The sequence below is a fragment of the Artemia franciscana genome, chromosome 5 (genome assembly GCF_032884065.1).
Source record: "Artemia franciscana chromosome 5, ASM3288406v1, whole genome shotgun sequence".
In the NCBI taxonomy this organism is placed as follows: domain Eukaryota; kingdom Metazoa; phylum Arthropoda; class Branchiopoda; order Anostraca; family Artemiidae; genus Artemia; species Artemia franciscana.
In genome coordinates, this window is record NC_088867.1 from 54,596,328 (window position 1) to 54,618,733 (window position 22,406).

Below are 22,406 nucleotides of genomic sequence, written 5' to 3' on the forward strand. Positions count from 1 at the left end.
ACTTTGATGTATTTGTTTGTTAGGCTACACCATAAAAAGACAATACCTTTGCTAAAGGTCTTCAATAAGCTGAATCAAACCATTGCTCATAATATATAGAAATGACGACTAAAGGTGTTTGATAACTCAGGCACTTCTTCATTATTAATGTCCCAGTAAAATTGTGTACATTCGCTATGCTTCCTAAAAGCACACTGTTCTTCTCTTAAAGTTTTGTCTACTATATCTCCTAGTCTACAAATTATAACCTGAATTGCTGTTACTAGCAATAGGACAAATCCTGTGTCCTTATTATGATTACCATCATGCTAATTAATTAGCCAGCTGTGGAAACTAATTAATTAGAAAGGCTGTGGCTGATACCTCAAAAATAATCAATTTGCTTTTATCACTTTTGTTATACAAAGGTTTTAATTAGGATTTTCTTAAAATTGCTAGGTGCGACCCTTTTTCAAAAATCACATTCATAATCTTCAGTAACTTATTTCTAAGCCCATAACCACCATATTTAAGAACCCCCATTTACCAATTATCAGCACCTGAGGCATTGTCATGTTTCAATCATTTTGTTACTGTCACTAATTCAAAATAAATCATCCTTCACATTTCATCGTCCTAGCTTATCTGGAAGTGCTTAAACTAGCAAAACCGGGACGGACGGACAGACAGGCCGACCGAAAGAATTTGCGATCACTATATGTCACTTGGTTAATGCCAAGTGCCATCATAACCAATTACGAAGAAAATTACTTTCGTCCCTACCCAAACCACAAATCCACCACCTTTTCAAGGGGAGAGGCGTAAACCCCTTGCCCCCCTCCCTGCCTGGATCCATCACTGCTTCTGAGGTCCCTTACTCAAAACGTATCGAAAATTTTTATTTTGAGAGATTGAAGGCTCGGAGAATATATTATTACCGTATCAAATACGGTATGTTACATAATATAAATTCCACAGGAGAACCCTTATGAAAAGGAAACAATAGAAACTTATATTTAACTTGAGGACAAAATGAGAATAAATGAACAAACGAGCTAGCTTAACAATAGAACTTGTTTTTTAGAAATTAGAAATTGTTCTACAGCTTTTTTTTCCGATTTCTTTTAGGGAAATGCCACATACGCCTTTAAATTTTTCTGGCAAAATAGTTTCACATTTTCTAATTCTCATGCTAACCATGGCATATACCGGTAAGAAGCTAATTTAAATAATTCTATAGAACAAATAAAAGAAACACATGATACATTTCCGGCTATTATTTTAAAGAGATGTCAAGGATTCTTCAAAAGTCTATTTATTTGCGTTTTAGCAAGGAGAATATTTTCATATTTCTGGCAAAAAACAACTCGTCAAATAATCAATCAATAAATCAATTACTCATCGCCTTTTTGAACAGATTTCTGTAATTAGGGAATAAGATACTGACTTTATTCAATTAAGTCCTTTAACAAAAAACCTCAAACTTGAAAATCTGAGAAGTTCTTTTTAACCGATTTGACTTCTGAACAACTCGTGTAAACTAGTGGGAGGAATATTTTTATTTAACCTCTTATTAGTTTCTGAGTTTTGTCAAAGGCTCATAAGAGCTCCGAAGAAAACCAAGAGAAATGGCCAAGAATTTCCTACTTTCATTTTTGCTTTCTAATGTAGTTGTTTGGATTCTATATCTACTTTTTGCATTCCATTTTTTATTTTAAAATCCTAATTATAATGCCTTTGAATTCTATTTCTTTATGATTTGATTTCTGATTCAAATACATTTAAGAGTTCAATCCTAATTCTTTCCCTCATAATCCTAATTTAACTTTAATATACTCTAATTTAATTTTTGCTTTAGAACCAATTTTCTTATTTCACTGTCCATGTGGACTGAATAGTCCCAGGATGGAACCTCAAATTATGTAAATTTATATCAATTTTGTATTCATGTCAATCAATAGCACCTCAACTGGCTATACAAACCTTTTAAAAGAAGATTGGCTTTAGGGTATTTAGTGTTCTCGGTCTTTTCAGGAAATTTTTCCTCACCGGCAGAGCTTGCTGTTTCCTTTTCTTCTTTCCTTTCGTCAATTTTTAAGTTGTTTGAATACTCGTTAGAATCTTGCTTTCCTGCAACTGATATTCACATGAATTTCACTTCAAAAATTAATGCTCACATTTACAGAACAGTTTTCTATAACAGTATTATAAACAGTATTCTATAGTCCAGGACAGGTATCAATTAAATCCTTTAAGAGAAGTCTAGCCGTCATGGACTGACAAAATAAGAAAAGTAAACATGGATTATTTTTAGGGAACGAAATAAAGCATTATAATTATTTTTTGTCTTCTTTAATAGCAACAAAAAAGTCAAATCTTTTTCAATGGTTTTTGTGTGGATACTAAACTCGTCTGAGAAACAAATAGAACTTGGAATTTCCGATCAAATAAGCCTCCTCTAAATTGGTATGACAACCCCATCCACAATAACCTTATATGCCCCAGGACAAAACTTAGAGCCCTTTCCCAAATCTTAGGGGACTGTGTCAACCTCAGAGATTTCTCAAAATTTTGGCAAGATACATTTCGGGGAAGAGGGCGTTAGGAGGGCTAGTTGCCTTCTGATAACTTTTGACTCTTAAAAATAAAAATAAAAATTTCAAATCAAATGAGCCTCTATCAGCGTTGATATGACCAACCCATCGAAAATAACCTTATATGCCCCAAGGTCACAATTTAAAACTCTTGCCCCCTAGATCGGTAGCATTGTCAGCCCCAAGAGTATTTTTATATGTCACAAGGATTATTTTGACCAACGCTGCTGTCTCAAAATTTCTATTCGATATACTTGGGAAAAAGAGGGCATGAAGGGGCTGTTGCTCTTCTATGACTTTTGACTCATAAGATAGGGAAACTAGAACTTTCGTTTTCTTACGAAATAAGCCTCCTTCAAAGTTGATATGACCAACCCTTCTAAAATAACCAAATATACCCCCAGGGCCAAAATTTATAGCCCTTTTCCGTAAGCTTTGGGGGCCAGTGTAAACCACAGAGGCAGTGTTATATGACAAGTGGACTATTTTTAACAAAACACTATCTCAAAATTCTGATCAGATATATTTGGGGGAAAGGATGCTAGAGGGGCTAGCTGTACTTTAATCGATTTAACAAAGTACAATTTTAATATCAAATCAGCCTCTTCCAACATATATATCACCACCCCTTCCAAAATCCCCCAAGCTCCATGGGCCTGTTGCCCTCCAATCACTTTGACTCATAAAAAGAAAACTAGAATTTTAAACTATCAATCAAACGACCATCCTCCAAAGTTGACATGATCAACTCTTCCATAATAACTATAGGCCCCCAGGCCAAAATGGAAGCCCTATTCCCCACTTTCTGGGGGGGGAGCTGTGTAAAACCAAAAGGCATGGTTATATGACACATAGACTATCTGCAAGAAAGAGGGCATGGGTGGCTGTAATCCTCCGATCAATTTTATCTCTAAAAAAATTAAACTGGAATAATTAAATGTAACTTTGGCTCAAATATAAAACATTTCGAAGTTCTGTTTTTTACAAGGGATCAGAGGATAAGCAAAATAATCAGAAGCTGCAGCCCTTTTCATTTGTTGAGCAATGTTTTTTCCTTTTTCTTCTATATATTTATTGATTTTAAGACAAAAATGTGGAGTCAAATGCAATATCAAAGAGAAAAGTGTGGACGTTGCTAAATGGTGGTATGCCTCACCCTACTGTTCCACTTATAACTGTTCCACATTTTAGCAAGACTTTTCATCTATCTATCTTTTGTCTGTGGAGCATAGGGGTTTCTGCTTGCAAAAATCAGACACAACAAAAAGTGGAAATTCAAATTTATCATTGGTAAAATATTTGCCCTGAAAAATGAATCAAATGAAAAGTATTACATACACAAGAGCTACACTCCATGTAGGATTATTATTCAAAAATTTTTAGCATTTGAAAGTGCTTTTTTTGCGAATATTCATCACAGTCACTAATTTTAAACTGGAAATATTCGAGGCTAATTAACACAAGCAGTTTTAGAACGGATTAAACAATGGAAAAAAAAATAACAGAAAAATATTTTATTAAAGCAATAAATGAGTTTATCAGGAGAAGGGAGTACACCGTCAGGGTAAGATGATTTATCTTGAAAACTAAAATACATTTAACTAATTCATTAACCACAGAAATGACTTTACAACCCTTTAGGGTGCTAATCTATACCCTGAAATGCATATATGCAACACATTTTCTATTATTCTGAAAAATGTTAGAAAAATTTGTGTAGTGAACAGTTATAACGAAACTCTGACAATATAGACATTACGCTACTGACTCCTGTAAGTAATTACAGATCTCGTTAAGTGAAAGTATAAAACATCCCTAAAAGTCTTATTATTTCAAAATATACTTTTTACTAAAATTGGACAATTAACAAGGTTTAGTCATACTTCCTGATATATTAATTTTGAACTCAATATTTTAAATGTAAGTTTCACTGAGTCATAATCTGTTTTTTTTTTTTTTTTTTTTTTTTTTTTTTTTTTTTTTTTTTTTTTTTTTTTTTTTTTTTTTTTTTTTTTTTTTTTTTTTACAGATCCTATTTTCTTGATGGGATCATTCTGAATCCCACAAATAAAAGGAGTATAGTATCCATCCGTGTCTCTGAAACTTTGTGCGTAAGTGAATGACTCTCTAGACCTTACTCCCATGAGAACCATGACTGAAATAATAAACTTTAAAATGTCTTGGAAATTATACGGTAAGGATGTTTTCTTTGAAGATCTTATAATTAACCCAATGGATTGAGATATGTGAAGCTATGATATACATTATCACAATTTAAAGACTGCGATAATTTCTCAGACTGAATAAAATAGTTGACAGCTATGAATATAAAACCAGATGTAAAAAAAATCTTTGACAACTTTAAAAGATGAGATAAAACTAGACTCATCTTTGTCAAAGGGATTATGAAAGCTTTGTGCAGAACGAAGAGAGGAGCACCAAGTAAAAGATTAAGAAATATATTTACTAATAGAGGTGGTAAATAAACGAGGAACGAGGTGTAGAGGGGGCTAGGAATAGAGAGAAAAACAGAGGGATGATGTAAGAGATAGAATAGAAGATATTTGCGATTATTTGGATCTTACTTTCTTAAAATTTTCATTTAGTATTTTAGTGTAATTTTCTATTTAGTTTATTTATCAGAAAGGAAACCGAACCATTAATTTTTGCATATTCTTCTTTATCTAGGAGTCTTTTGAAAGCTCGCATGAACGATTGGCCAAAATCCCTAATTTCAAATCAACAAGTAAATCAATTAAAATATTCTATTTCTCAATCCAATAATGGAGCTCAAACCACAACCACAAAACCCAAAAAAAAGATCTAAAAGAAATACGTTAATGTCACAAATTTCCTTCAGTGATTTTCCGTAGATGGAATAGTCCGTAGAGAGGAGGGTCCCAAAGGGAATTTCCGGTGAAGGACCAGGGTATTCCAGTGGAATTTTCTGACGGAAAAGATTTTCCGCAAAAAGAATTTGCTTTAAAGGTTGTCCTTTTTGTTTGATTTTTTGTTGTTGTTTTTTACTGCAGGTTGGCGGAGATCCATTGTTTTTCATTTTGTTTTTTTTTTACTGCAGGTTGGTGGAGATCCCTGTTGAAAAATCTGTTTTTATTTTAACCATTCTTTATTTCACAAATGCGTAAAATCACCCTCGATTTCTAGATTATAATTCCTTGTTGTTTTTTTTTTCAAACATCACGCAGCTTTTATGTAAAAAAAGAAAAAGACGTTTTTTTTTTGCAAGAGCCATTTATTTCTAGAAGTGCATGTATTTCCTATCAAAAGCCCTAACTATAAAAAAGCGATAATTTAATAGAAGTTTCATCTGAAATTCCAAGAGAAATTCTTTTTTTCAAAATAGTAATGTCAACAAAACCCTACAATTTATGCGTCGAATTTATGATATTAATTTGGACTTTCTTATGATTCATACAACTTTAATTTAAAAAATGCAGAAAAAATTGTGAAAATGGAAAAAATAAATTCTAGGCTATTGATTAACAAAATTGACTCGTTAGGTTCAATCACTTCAAAAAAGACAGTATTGAGAGCTCATACGGCACTTGCGACTAGGCTGGAAGAGCCAAGAGCTCATATAGTATGAGCTCTAGCAAAATTCTAAGAATCAATAGATTGATTTCAAAGGAAAATCAGAGGCTTAATGCCGGTCGGGATTTAAAGTAAGAGCTCTGAGCCACGATGTCCTTCTAAATATCAAAATTCATTGAGATCTGATCACCCACTCGTAAGTTATAAATACCTCATTTTTTCTAATTTTTCCTCTCCCTTCAGCCCCCCAGATGGTCGAATCGGGGAAAACGACTTTATCAAGTCAATTTGTGCAGCTCCCTGATACGCCTACGAATTTTCATCATCCTAGCACATCCAGAAGCACCAAACTCGCCAAAGCACTGAACCCCAACCCCTAACTCCCCCAAAGAGAGCGAATGCAGTACGGTTACGTCAATCACATATCTACAACATTTGCTCATTCTACCCACCAAGTTTCATCCCGATTCCTCCACTCTAAGCGTTTCCCAAGATTTCCGATTCCAACCTCAAACTCCCCCCAATGTCAACAGATCTGGTCGGGATTTGAAATAAGGGCTCTGAGACATGAGTTTCTTCTAAATATCAAATTTCATTAAGATCCGGTCACCCGCTCTTAAGTTAAAACTACCTCAATTTTTCATTTTTTTTTTTTAATTGACCCCCCCCCCCCCTAGCTCCTCCAAAGAGAACATATCCGTTCCAATTATGTCAATCATGTATCTAGAGCGTGTGCTTATTCTTCCCATCAAGTTTTATCCCCATCTCTCCACTCTAAGCTTTTTCCAAGATTATAAAAATTTGATCAAGGGACTCCTATGTCCCCGGATCAGATTCGAGTCGAAAATTAAGCATCTGAGACTTAACATCCTTCTATATATCAAGCTTCATTAAATCCGATCACCTCTTCGTAAGATAAAGATAACCCAACATTCACGTTTTCCACGAATTCCGATTTCTCCCTCCAATGTCATAGGATCTGGTCGGAATTTCAAATCGGAGCTCTAAAGCACAATATCATTATAAATATCAAATTTCATTAAGATCCGATCAATTATTCATATGTTACAAATACCTCTTTTTTCTAATTTTTTCGAATTATTCCTGCCCCTCCTCCCCCCCCCCCCGACTTCAACAAAGAGAGTGACTCCAGTCCGATTATGTCAGTCACGTATCTTGTACTTGTTTTTATTCCCAGTTTCATCCTGATCTCTCCTCTTTAAGTATTTCCAAGATTTTCGGTCCCCCCCCCAATTACACTGAATCCGGTCAGGATTTAAAATAAGAAATATGAGTTACGAGGTCCTTCTAAATATGAAGTTTCATTAAAATCCGATCACTCTTCGTAGACTTAAAAGTACCTCATGTTTTCTAATTTTTCAGAATTAACCCCCACCCCCAACTACCCAAAAGAGAGCCGATCCGTTCCGGTTCTGTCAAGCATGTATCTAGGACTTGTGCTTTTTTTCCACCAAGCTTCATTCCGATCTTTCCACTCTAAGAGTTTTCCAAGATTTTAGGTTTCCCCTTCCCAACCCTCCCCCCAACCCCCAATGTCACCAGATCCGGTCGAGATTTAAAATAAGAGCTTTGAGACACAATATCCTTCTAAATATCAAATTTCGTTGAGATCCGATCACCCATTCGTAAGTTAAAAATACCTCATTTTTTTCTAATTTTTCAGAATTAGCCCCCCCCCCCCAAAAAAAAAAAAAACTACCCCAAAGAGAACGAATCCGTTCCGGTTATGTCAATTATGTATTTAGGACTTGTGTTTATTTTTCCCACCAAGTTTCATCCCGATCCCTCCACTCTAAGTGTTTTCCAAGATTTTACGTTTCCCCCTCCCAACTCACCCCAATATCACCAGATCCGGTCGGGATTCAAAATAAGACCTCTGAGACACAATATCCTTCTAACTGTCAAATTTCATTGAGATCAGATCACCCGTTCGTAAGTTAAAAATACCTCATTTTTTCTAATTTTTCAGAATTACCCCACCCTCTCCCCCCCAGCTACCCCAAAGAGAACGAATCCATTCCGGTTATGTCAATCATGTATCTAGAACTTGTAATTATTTTTCCCACCAAGTTGCATCCCGATCACTCCACTCTAAGTGTTTTCCAAGATTTTAGGTTTCCCCCTCCCAACACCCCCCCCCCCCCAATGTCACCAGATCCAGTCGGGATTTAAAATAACAGCTCTGAGACACGATATCCTTCCAAACATCAAATTTCATTAAGATCTGATAAACCGTTCGTAAGTTAAAAGTATTTCAATTTTTCCATTTTTACCGAATTAACACCCCCCCCCCCCCCGATGGTCAAATCGGGTAAAATACTATTTCTAATTTTATCTGGTCCGGTCCCTGATACGCCTGCCAAATTTCATCGTCCTAGCTTATCTGGAAGTGCCTAAAGTAGCAAAACCGGGACCGACAGACTGACAGAATTCGCGATTGCTATATGTCACTTGGATAATACCAAGTGCCATAAAAACAGAGGGATAATGTAAGAGATAGAATATGAGATACTTGCGTTTATTTGGATCTTATTTTTGCATAACATTCTTTTAGCATTTTAGTATGATTTTCTATTTGGTTTAATTATCAAAAAGGAAACCGAACCATCAATCTTTTATATTCTTCTTTATCTAAGAGTCTTTCAAAAGTTCACATGAACGATTCGCCAAAATCCCTAATTTCAAATTAACAAGTAAATCAATTAAAATATTATGTTTCTCAATCCAATAATGGGGCTCAAATCCCAACCACAAAACACAAAGAAAAGATTTAAAAGAATTAAATTAATGTTACAAATTTCCTTCAGTGATTTTTGGCAGAGGGAATAGTCCGCAGAGAGGAAGATCCCAAAGGGAATCTCCAGTGAAGCGGCGGGGGTTTCCAGCAGAATTCTCTTATGGAAAAGATTTTCCGCAAAACAGAGTTTGTTTCGAAGGTGTTTTTTTCTTTTTTTTTTCTTTTTCATTTTGTTTTTCTTTTTTTTTCTTTTTTTTTACTGCAGGTTGGTGGAGATCCCTGTTGAAAAATCTGTTTTTATTTTAACTATTCTTTATTTCACAAATGCGTAAAATCGCCCTCGATTTCTAGATTATAATTCCTTTTTTTTTGTCAACCGTCATCCAGCTTTTATGTCAAAGCAAAACATTTTTTTTTGCAAAAGCCAATTTATTTCTAGCAGTACATATATTTCCTATCAAAAGTCCTACATATACAAAAAGCTGCAATTTGACAGAAGTTTCATGTGAAATTTCAAGAGAAACTCTTTTCTCTTTTTTTCAAAACAGTAATGTCAACAAAACCCTACATTTTATGCGTCGAATTTATTATATACTTTGGCCTTTCTTATGATTCATACAGCTCTAATCTAAAAAACGGTAAACAAATTGTGAAAATATAATTTGATAGATGGATAAAATAGATTTCAGGCTATTGATTATTAACAAAACTGACTCGTTAGGTTCAATCACTTCAAAAAAGACAGTAATCAATCAGTGGATAAATATTTAAAAAAAAAAACGGTGACGGGTCATTAAAATTATATCAGAGTATACACAGACATACAGAGTATATAAAGACGCTTTAAAAACAACTAAAGACTTGTTAAAACCTTGTTTGTCAGGTAAATCAATTCAGGTATAATCAGGTAAATCATCTATATAATCAGGTAAATCAAGTAAGTAGAATCAATAAGGCCTCCCCCCTTATTAATTTTAATTAAAATTGAGAAATGAACGCTCTTAGAATCTAACAGAAATTTGGGGCGGGAGGGATGTCCTGGAAAAAAAAATCAAACTACCCTGAGAAGACAAAAAAAAAAACACCGATACATTTTTATTATTGCTGCCCCGCCTTTTGAATATGTTGGGAAAAATATATACTGACCTATAGAGAAAACACGTCAAATGAAAGTAAAAAACAGCTCAGTTTTGAAGAGAAACAGAGACGAGTTTTAAAATTTACCTCCCCCCTCTAGCCTCCAAATTGTTTTAAATTTAAAAAATAGTACTGTATTAAAAAGTGGATTTTGTTCTCTGTTTTATCAAATTTCAAGATCAAGTCCAAAAGGCATAGGCAACTCTTCAGGTAGTACTGAATCTTTGCTAGGTAATTTGCTACTCTTTACGAGTCATGTGATCCACATTCATTACACCACATGTTCTTGAAGGTCCTGGGTGCTTAGGGGATGGGGAGAAGTTGGTGATGCTTGAGGCCAGTAACGATTCGTCTGTAGTGTTTGCAGACTGAACAGATTTAAAGCCTGTACGACATCATTCATTTCTCAACATATTTTCAGCACAGAATTTCCAGTCTGTTTCTTTTGGAGTGGGACGTTCTTCTTGCTTTCTGGAAACGGCCTCAGCAAGCAATTGGTAAAGCTTTTGGGCATCATTTATTATCGCGAAAGTTTCAGTTTCTGATGCTACTCCATCTCGAATATTTAAACTTGTCCATTTCCAAGTATCCATTTTTGGGTTTGGTTGTTGAGGCACGTCTTACCTCTTTGATAATGGATCCAACCATTTCTTTAAATTAAGAGCAGCAATACTACATCGTATAGGACAGTTTTGAAACTTTGCCGAGGTTGGAAAAACTTTTACGGGGGAATAAAAAATCTTAGTTGCAATCTTTGGGATATCAATTTGGAGAGGGGGGATTCAAAAGGTCCGTGACCTAGAGTGTTTAACATCATAGGAGCTTTACTTTGAGCCCAAGAGCTAATGAAAGTAAAACTCAAATAACTAGAATTTTATTGATTTTTTTTTACGTCACATCAAATTACACCGCATGCCAAAGCTATTACACAAAATCCAAATAGAATAAAAAAATATAAAATCTATAACTCTGAATTTAAAAGTGTTTATGGACCCACAATGTGAGGCACTTGCGTATTCTTAGACTAACATATTCCTGTCCATGTCCCTCTTCACTGGGAGGACCTTCTGATCCGTCTACCAATATTTTCTCATATGTCCCTACTTTACTTACCACACGGAATGGTGGTTTTTAGTTACTCCAATTGAAATACCAGAAAAGGGTTCTGAATCTATTTAATGATTTATCTCCTATAATAGAACTACTTCCTAGAACGAACCCTTCCAGATGTCTTGGTTATATGTACAAAATTGTTGATATTTATTTATTTGCTTAAGCCCCCACCCCTCCCCAGTCTTCAGGTTTTTCTTAATCTTATTAAAATTGACATCCCTTTTCCATGCATATTTTTCATCAATCTTATCAGGGGGACTCTCTTAGGCCTCTCTTAGATCTGCTTCTTTTGTTTCTTATTTTTGATTCCTTTCCCTTCAGCTAAAAATAACCTCGTCTCTCAGTAAATTTTATCGTTCCTTTGTACCAGCTAATTTTTGCTTTTCAATATCACAGCTTATTTTTACAATCTAAATCCCCATGACTCTAGCTCGGGGTAGCTTTCTGACCTTCCTCCTTAAATTGCTACGATACATTGTTCATTCAAATTTTTACTTTTTGTTACTGCTTTTATACATTCCACATGTGTTTTTACCTTTCATCATTTGATGTTCACTGCTCAAGCCTCCCTCCCACCCAATGGACAAACTACCTTATTTTATTTAAACTAAGCTTTCCCAGACATATTTATACCTTTAATTAGGGCCTATTTCAGCTTCAATTACACCGGTTTTTATAACTTAATTTGGTTTCAGTTATAAGTTTTAGTTTTGTTTAAAATCATACTTAAATATTCAATTTTGTTCAAAAAGTTATTTTAACTTGTAATATTGTTTAATACCTTCCTGAATTATAATACCTTCCTGAATTGTAATGCCTTCCTGAATTAAGTTAATATCCTTCATTTAATTGACAGAGGTCAATTGACAAACTAATTTATTTGTTGTATTTTTTTTCTTTTTCACTTCTAATTGACTTACATCTTCAGGCGAATTTAAACAGTTAGATTTTAAAATTAAAATGAAGTTGGTGGCCTTAAAGTTAAAGAGTTAAAAGACATGGCTAATTGATGAAAAACCCAAGACTGGTAGTCTGAGTAAGAGGCAAAGCTGGCAAAAGTCTTTTTCTTTTAAAGCATCAGGGCAAGAAATTTGTTAAAGAATTTTCAGGAAAAAAATCGCATCTTACCCTGAACATAAGACGATACTCATCATCTATGGTTTCAACTGACTCAAACTCTTATTGTCCATGGTCAAGCCCGGCAAAGGAGAAATAGAAGCTATAACTGTCTTGTCGTCTTACTGAAAAATAAAATATTCTTAATAATATTCAAAGTTCACTTTTTACCAAGCATTGATAGAATATTTTACAAGGTAATAATCATTAAAGAGATTACACTAATTTTTTTATGCTTATATAAAAAGGAGCAATTCTCGAGACAAGCTATATCATTTAACTGCAACTACGTGAAGGCTCTAGGAATAAGAAAGAGAAATTATAATTTATGAAAATGTGTCAATTTTTTAGAAACCTGTACCTTCAGGCACAAGGAAATGTCTCAAGAGTGTGTTACCGAAAGAATTGGTGGAGGGGGGGGGGGCTATTGAACAATTTGGGAAATGTTAGACTATAGCTTTTGCAGAAAAAAATTATAAATTTTGTAATATAATGAGAAAAAAAACAAAGAATCGACAGTTAATTTTGCGAATTTTACATGGCCCTTCAAATTTGAAGTTCGCAAAATTTTTATTAAAAGTTGAACAGCAAAAAGTGAATATTAACAAAAAACTATATACATTTACTGCTTTAAGAAAACTATGAAACAAACACAGCAAGAAAACAAGTGGTATATGCAACAAACTATAGAGATTAAAGATCGAATTTTGAAAGCATATATCACCCAGATAAAGAGTGATGGAGGATTAAAAAAGTTATAGTAGGTGTGGAATTTTTACTTTCCTTTTAAAGGAAGCGACATCTACTTACTTGAAAAGATGAATTAGGGTAAATGCTATTGAAATGTTTATAATATAAATGAAATCACAGAGAAAAGTAAAATGTTGATAAAATAACATTGGTTCTAGGAACAACTGATTTTAATTATAATGTTTTGAGTTGAAGCAACAAGAAATATGTGTTTTGTATTCAGACATCATATTCACTCGTTAGTTTTATCCAAACAATACTAGCATAAAGCTGTGATGGTACATTGGGATTGGAAATACAACATATCAGTCATTTATAACAAGTTGATATTTCCATCTATATTCTTTGAAAAAAAGCATACATCTCAAACATAGGTAGCGTTGACTATGAGATAATTGCTGATAAAATCATATAATTTATCCTTAAATTTTTTAGTTCAGAATTTAATGCGAAATATTCAGTTTTGTTTCGAAAATTTGGTATATCTGATTCGTTGTGCCCACAATGTTTTATACAGACTTGGCAAAAAAAAATTAATAGTTTAATGTCGCAACCAAAAAAAAATTACAAAATCGTCAGTAAATACTAGTTGAATATTTCAATTTCAATTTATATGTACTTAACATCAAATATAATGCATACATTCTGAATATACTATAAAGAATGCAACAATTAAGAGTAAGAAAAAAACTAGATCTACGTAGCAAGGCCAACGTGAGGTGATGCGGCAACCTTTGTTCGGCTTCGACAAATAAAGTGTTATGAGAACACTCGCAACACTTTGGTTTTGTTCCCTCGCTTCGATTAAACGCTGAAGTTGTCAAGTTGTGAAGTTGTTAAATCCCTTACATTTCTTACCACTGAGACCAAATTGGTCTAACCATCAAACACACAGGAAACAAATAACTGGTACGCAAACTAGAACCACATTTTTGTATAGCCTACTGTTTGAAATATGGCCAGTCAGTTGGGTACGCAAAACAATCTATTGGCAATTTCTCTGGAAAGCATCTTAAAATCTTCCTCTTTTTTTTTAAGCACCTATACTTCAGAACCATACTTAACTCTATCATCAAATTAGCTTCCAATATTCTAATCTGGGCTTGAAGACTTTTCTTCATATCCTGTCAAACTTTTTTCAACTGTGGAAAAATATCCTGGGACTTAGGTATTCAGTTTTTAATATCTTCAATGCACCCACCATTTTTACTAATAATACTACCTAGGTCAATTAAGCTGTCTGCTTGATCAATGTTTTGTTACCCAATGTCACCTGTTCATTTTGACTTACTCCTAGCCTTAGCAACCTAGTCTACTAAACATTAATTTTCAAACCTAATGTAGCACCCTGAACTTGCAAAACATCTAGAAGCTCATTCATTTTCCTCATATTTTCATCTAGGATGCTGAAATCATCAACAAAATCTAACTCCAAGAAATGTTTACTTCCCCCATTGGTTCCATGTTTTACATTAGCCTTTGCTTATCTCCTTAGACCCAAGTCCATCAAAATAATCTATCCAAATAGGCAGAGAACACAAAACTGCTTAACTCTTGATTTTGAAAAAAAAAACCAGCTACTAACCTCTTTTACTACCTTGACTTTAGCTTTGTTATTTATGTACATAGCACTAATTACTTTGATGTATTTGTTTGTTAGGCTAAACCATAAAAAGACAATACCTTTGCTAAAGGTCTTCAATAAGCTGAATCAAACCATTGCTCATAATCTATAGAAATGACGACAAAAGGTGTTCGATAACTCAGGCACTTCTTCATTATTAATGTCCCAGTAAAATTGTGTACATTCTCTATGCTTCCTAAAAGCACACTGTTCTTCTCTTAAAGTTTTGTGTACTATATCTCCTAGTCTACAAATTATAACCTGAATTGCTGTTACTAGCAATAAGACAATTCCTGTGTCCTTATTATGATTACCATCATAATAATTAATTAGCCAGCTGTGGAAACTAATTAATTAGAAAGGCTGTGGCTGATACCTCAAAAATAATCAATTTGCTTTTATCACTTTTGTTATACAAAGGTTTTAATTAGGATTTTCTTAAAATTGCTAGGTGCGACCCTTTTTCAAAAATCACATTCATAATCTTCAGTAACTTATTTCTAAGCCCATAACCACCATATTTAAGAACCCCCATTTACCAATTATCAGCACCTGGGGCATTATCATGTTTTAATCATTTTATTACTGTCACTAATTCTTCCTCACAAAATAAATCATCCTTCACATTTCATCGTCCTAGCTTATCTGGAAGTGCTTAAACTAGCAAAACCGGGACAGACAGACAGGCCGACCGACCGACAGAATTTGCGATCGCTATATGTCACTTGGTTAATGCCAAGTGCCATCATAACCAATTACGAAAAAAATTACTTTCGTCCCTAACCAAACCACAAATCCACCACCTTTTCAAGGGGAGAGGCGTACACCCCTTGCCCCCTCCCCCTCCCTGCCTGGATTCATTACTGCTTCTGAGGTCCCTTACTCAAAACGTATCCGAAATTTTTATTTTGAGAGATTGAAGGCTCGGAGAATATATTATTACCGTATCAAATACGGTATGTTACATAATATAAATTCCACAGGAAAACCCTTATGAAAAGGAAACAATAGAAACTTATAGTTAACTTGAAGACAAAATGAGAATAAATGAACAAACGAGCTAGCTTAACAATAGAACTTGTTCAGTTTGACAAGTGAACATATTGTTCTACAGCTTTTTTTCCGATTTCTTTTAGGGAAATACCACATAGGCCTTTAAATTTTTCTGGCAAAATAGTTTCACATTTTCTAATTCTCATGCTAACCATGGCATATACCGGTAAGAAGCTAATTTAAATAATTCTATAGAACAAATAAAAGAAGCACGTGATACATTTCCGGCTATTATTTTAAAGAGATGTCAAGGATTCTTCAAAAGTTTATTTATTTACGTTTTAGCAAGGAGAATATTTTCATATTTTTGGCAAAAAACAACTCGTCAAATAATCAATCAATAAATCAATTACTCAGCGACATTTTGAACAGATTTATGTAATTAGGGAATAAGATACTGACTTTATTCAATTAAGTCCTTTAACAAAAAACCTCAAACTAGAAAATCTGAGAAGTTCTTTTTAATCGATTTGACTTCTGAACAACTCATGTAAACTAGTGGGAGGAATATTTTTATTTAACCTCTTCTTAGTTTCTGAGTTTTGTCAAAGGCTCATAAGAGCTCCGAAGAAAACCAAGAGAAATGGCCAAGAATTTCCAACTTTCATTTTTGCTTTCTAATGTAGTTGTTTGGATTCTAAATCTACTTTTGGCATTATATCTTTTATTTTAAAATCCTAATTATAATGCCTTTGAAATCTTTTTCTTTATGATTTGATTTCTGATTCAAATACATTTAGAGTTCAACCCTAATTCTTTCCCTCATAATCCTAATTTAACTTTAACATACTCTAATTTAATTTTTGCTTTAGAACCAATTTTCTTATTTCACTGTCCATGTCGACTGAATAGTCCCAGGATGGAACCTCAAATTATGTCGATTTATATCAATTTTTTATTCATGTCAATCACTAGCACCTCAACTGGCTATACAAACCTTTTAAAAGAAGATTGGCTTTAGGGTATTTAGTGTTCTCGGTCTGGTCAGGAAATTTTTCCTCACCGGCAGAGCTTGCTGTTTCCTTTTCTTCTTTCCTTTCGTCAATTTTTAAGTTGTTTGAATACTCGTTAGAATCTTGCTTTCCTGCAACTGATATTCACATGAATGTCACTTCAAAAATTGATGCTCACATTTACAGAATAGTTTTCTATAACAGTACTATAAACAGTATTCTATAGTCCCGGATAGGTATCAATTAAATCCTTTAAGAAGAGTCTAGCCGTCATGGACTGACAAAATAAGAAAAGTAAACATTGGATAATTTGTGATAGATATAGTGATAATTATGTGATAATTATGTGATAATTATGGATTATTTGTAGGGAACGAAATAAAGCATTATAAATATTTTTTTGTTTTCTTTAATAGCGACAAAAAATTCAAATCTTTTTTAATGGTTTTTGTGTGGATACTAAACTCGTCTGAGAAACAAATAGAACTTGGAATTTCCAATCAAATAAGCCTCCTCTAAATTGGTATGACAACCCCATCCACAATAACCTTATATGCCCCAGGACAAAACTTAGAGCCCTTTCCCAAATCTTAGGGGACTGTGTCAACCTCACAGATTTCTCAAAATTTTGGCAAGATACATTTCGGGGGAAAGGGCGTTAGGAGGGCTAGCTGCCTTCTGATAACTTTTGACTCTTAAAAATAAAACTAAAAATTTCAAATCAAATGAGCCTCTATCAGCGTTGATATGACCAACCTATCGAAAATAACCTTATTTGCCCCATGGTCACAATTTAAAACTCTTGCCCCCTAGATCGGTAGCATAGTCAGCCCCAGGAGCATTTTTATATGTCACAGGGATTATTTTGAACAACGCTGCTGTCTCAAATTTCTATTCGATATACTTGGGAAAAAGAGGGCTTGGAGGGGCTCTTGCTCTTCTATGACTTTTGACTCATAAGATAGGGAAACTAGAACTTTCGATTTCTTATGAAACAAGCCTCCTTCAAAGTTGATATAACCAACCCTTCTAAATCAACCAAATATACCCCCAGGGCCAAAATTTATAGCCCTTTTCCGTAGGCTTTGGGGGCCAGTGTAAACCACAGAGGCAGTGTTATATGACAAGTGGACTATTTTTAACAAAACATTATCTCAAAATTCTGATCAGATATATTTGGGGGAAATGATGCTAGAGGGGCTAACTGCACTTTAATCGATTTAACAAAGAAAACTTTTAATATCAAATCAGCCTCTTCCAGCGTATATATCACCACCCCTTCCAAAATAACCTTATATACCCCTGGGGCACAACTTACAACCATTGTCCCCCAAGCTCCAGGGGCCTATTGCCCTCCAATCACTTTTGACACTTAAAAAGAAAACTAGAATTTTAAAAGATCAATCAAACGATCATCCTCCAAAGTTAACATTATCACCTCTTCCATAATAACTATAGGCCCCCAGGACAAAATGGCAGCCCTATCCCCCACTTCTGGGGGGCTGTGTAAGCCCAAGAGGCATGGTTATATGACACATGGACTATCTGCGAGAAAGAGGGCATGGGCGCCTGTAACTCTCCAATCAATTTTAACTCTAAAAAAATTAAACTGGAATAATTAAATATAACTTTGGCTTAAATACGAAACATTTAGAAGTTCCGTTTTTTTACAAGGGATCAGACGAAAAGCAAATAATCAAAGCTTGCAGTCCTCTTCATATGTTGAGCAATATTTTTTCCAATATATTTTCTATTTACTTTAATCAGAAAGGAAACAAAATCATTAATTTTTGTACATTCTTCTTTATCGAGGAGTCTTTCCAAAGCTCACATGAATGATTGGCCAAAATCCCTAATTTCAAATCAACAAGTAAATCAACTAAAATATTCTGTTTCTCAATCCAATAATGGAGCTCAAACCCCAACCACAAAACCCAAAGAAAAGATTTAAAGAAATACGTTAATACCCAAAGAAAAGATTTAAAGAAATACGTTAATGTCAAAATTTCCTTCGGTGATTTTCCGCAGATGGAAAAGTCCATAGAGAGGAGGGTCCCAAAGGGAATTTCCGGTGAAGGGGTGGGGTTTTCCAGCGGAATTTTCTTACGGAAAAGATTTTCCGCAAAATAGAGTTTGCTTCAAATGTTTTTTTTTTTTTTTGTTCGATTTTTGGGTTTTTTTTTTACTGTAGATTGGTGGAGATCCCAGTCAAAACATACAATTTTATTTAAACCATTCTTTATTTCACAAATGCTTAAAATCACCCTCGATTTCTAGATTATAATTCCTTGTTTTTTCCAAACGTCATGCAGCTTTTTTGTTAAAAAAAAACAACAACATTTTTTTGGCAAAAGCCATTTATTTCTAGAAGTGCATGTATTTCTAATAAAAAGCCCTGACAATAAGAAAAGCTGTAATTTAAGAGAAGTTCCATGTGAAATTCCAAGATAAATTCTTTTTTTTTTGTCAACAAAATCCTACATTTTATGTGTCAAATTTATTATATTAATTTTGATTCTTATGATTGCTACAACTTTAATCTAAAAAATGCAAAACAAATTGTGAAAATATAATTAGATAGATGGATAAAATAGATTCTAGGCTATTGATTATTAACAAAACTGAGTCGTTAGGTTCAATCACTTCAAAAAGACAGTAATCAATCAGTAGATCAATATTTGAAAAAACAAGAGCTAAGAGCTGATATGACACTTGTGACGAGGCCGGAAGAGCCAAGAACTCATATGGTATGAACTCATATGGTATGAGCAAAATTCTATGAATCAATAGATTGATTTAAAAGGAAAATCAGAGGCTTAATGCCGGTTGGGATTTCAAATAAGAGCTCTGAGCCACGGTGCCCTTCTAAATACGAAAATTCATTGAGATCCGATCACCAACTCATGAGTTATAAATACCTAATTTTTTCTAATTTTCCTCTCCCTTCAGACCCCCAGATGGTCGAATCGGGGAAAGCAACTTTATCAAGTCAATTTGTGCAGTTCCCTGACACGCCTACCAATTTACATCATCATAACACGTCCAGAAGCACCAAACTCGCCAAACCACCGACTTTTTCCCACCAAGTTTCATCCCGATCCCTCCAATCTAAGCATTTTCGCTGATTTTAAGTTTCCCCACCCCGAACTCCCCCCAATGTCACCCGATCAGTTCGGGATTCAAAAAAAGGGCTTTGAGACATGATATCCTTCTAAATATCAAATTTCATTGAGATCCGATCACCCGTTCGTAAGTTAAAAATACCTCATTTTTTCTAATTTTTCAGAATTACCCCCCCCCCCATCTACCCCAAAGAGAGCGGATCCGTCCCGGTTATGTCAATCATGTATCTAGGACTTGTGCTTATTTTTCCCACTAAGTTTCATCCCGAACCCTCCACTCTAAGTGTTTTCTAAGTTTTAGGTTTCCCCCTCCCAACCCCAACCCCCCCAATGTCACCAGACTCGGTCGGAATTTAAAATAAGTGCTCTGAGACACGATATCCTTCTAAATATTAAATTTCATTGAGATCCAATCACCCGTTTGTAAGTTAAAAATACCTCATTTTTTCTAATTTTTCAGAATTAAACTACCCCCCCCCCCCAACTACCCCAAAGAGAGCGGATCCATTCCGGTTATATCAATCATGTATCTAGGACTTGTGCTTATTTTTCTCACCAGGTTTCATGCCGATCCGTCCACTCTAAGTGTTTTCCAAGATTTTAGGTTTCCCCCTCCCCCCCCCCAACGTAATCAGATCCGGTCGGGATTTAAAATAACCGCTATGAGACACGATATCCTTCCAAACATCAAATGTCATTAAAATCTGATCAACCGTTCGTAAGTTAAAAATACTTCATTTTCTTCCGAATTAACGGGGCCCCACTCCCCCCCAGATGGTCAAATCGGGAAAACGACAATTTCTAATTTAATCTGGTCCGGTCCCTGATACGCCTGCCAAATTTCATCGTCCCAGCTTACCTAGAAGTGCCTAAAGTAGCAAAACCGGGACCGACAGACAGATCGACAGACCGACAGAATTTGCGATTGGTATGTATCACTTGGTTAATACCAAGTGCCATGAAAACGAGGTGTATCACGTTATCTGGTTTTTCTATAGAATTTACCGGATCGAAAATATAGAATTTTTTGCCAAATACTTTGAGAAATGCTTAATAGCCTACCAGAGTTCAAAAGTAATATTAAAAACTTCATATTGGAAAATATTTAATTAGATCCTCTTTTTCTATCGTTTCTATCGATCCTCTTTTATGTTTTGTTTTATTAATTTACGTTTTTTTCCCTTCTTCTTGTTTTCTTTTCTTACCTTATATTTTTTTTTTCTTGATGAATAAATGAATACTGTCACCCGTTACGGGCAGTGCTCTCTTAGGGTGTAGTTAGTTTACAGTGTGTGATTTGTTTTTTGTTAATAAACAAACTGAACTGAAAACCAAACTGAACTAGACAAATGAATTTCGAGCCAAATGAGCACTTATCGAAGTTTCTACAACAACTCCTTCGATACGAAGTGTCCTGGTCTGGAATAGAAAAAAAAACAATAATACCTTGTGCCCATATCGCTCTTTACTTTGATTTTGGATCCTTCTGAGAAGACCTGTCCATATAGTTATCAAGACAGTAAATTATGTGTCTTTTTAATTTCATTTGTAATTTCAAATCAGATTATGGGTCAAAAAAGAAGACAAGAGGTATTCGTGGCACCGAATATTAAGACAGGAGATCACATATTTGTGCAAAAGGCCCAAGGTTCAAAGAAGTAATACCAAGTGTTCTAGAAATTATGAACATGAAATAGTAAGTGTAATATTCAAATCCACGGAAGAAGACGAACAACAGCGAATTAAAATCAACAAGAATGGTTACCAAACCCCCTTTAAAGCAAAGGTGTCAGAAAAATTGATACCAAAGTGAATTTTGACATTGATAAGCAGGAAAAAATGAAGAATGTTATGCAAATAGGCATTGGTTAAAATAGAGACTGTGTAAATGACAGGAGTTCAGCAACCAAGAGTAGTGATACGGCTAAAGGAAAATGTATTCAACAACACATGAAGGACTGCAAGGACATGGGAAAGGTTGACCACCAAGAGAATATGATAAAATATTTTTGACTAGAAAAAAAATTGGTTACAGATTAATGACGCATATGATGAAAACGATTTAAGAGACCCAGAGCAAATAAGCAGTGTTGACAAAACGTTATACAAAACGCCTATTAATTATGTGAAAACAAGGACCAGGACTCTTACGAAGCACATATCTATTGTATACAGTATGAAAAAAAAATCGGCTCTTATTAAACCTGCTCTGAATGTTTGTTGTTTGTCCAAAAGAGTAATAATAAATGATAATTGAAAGTGTTGAAATGTGTAAGGGCAATGATGAATGAAAGTCACTTTGATGACTTGCGCAATTTCTCCTCAAGTGGATTCTTCAAGTTTCGGGCTTTTTTTGTCAAATGTGTCCAAGACTTCACAAATAGGAGAAACTGTTTGGGAAGCAAGCTGTCAAATGATTCCCCAGCACCTTCTAAATACAATTGCTCAAAGGGAAGATCCACAGTATCTATGAAAGTCATAGAAATTTCAGAAAATGTTTCTGAAATTTGTTATTTCTCTTAATATTTCAGTTTTCACTATTCTCTGTATTAAGTTATCCAAACATTTTTGATAACAATAGATTTTAAAACAAAAACCCAAAAGGCCCGGTCAATATGAGATTTTATCAACACTGACCTTTAACTGGCACCCATT

At 34.4% G+C, this 22,406-nt stretch overlaps 1 long non-coding RNA gene across 2 annotated transcripts in view; it reads right to left on the reverse strand.

Moving 5' to 3' along the window:
• LOC136027609 (uncharacterized) overlaps positions 1-22,406 on the reverse strand; it is a 50,674-nt gene that overhangs the window by 10,324 nt on the left and 17,944 nt on the right. Inside the window, exons 4-6 of one of the 2 annotated variants that reach the window (XR_010617634.1) lie at positions 16,614-16,766; positions 12,262-12,374; positions 1,963-2,109 (exon numbers count right to left, since the gene is read on the reverse strand). This is a non-coding gene — a long non-coding RNA (uncharacterized LOC136027609). Of the gene's footprint in view, positions 1-1,962; positions 2,116-12,261; positions 12,375-16,613; positions 16,767-22,406 lie in introns of both variants that reach the window. The other variant, XR_010617633.1, reaches the window with a different exon arrangement.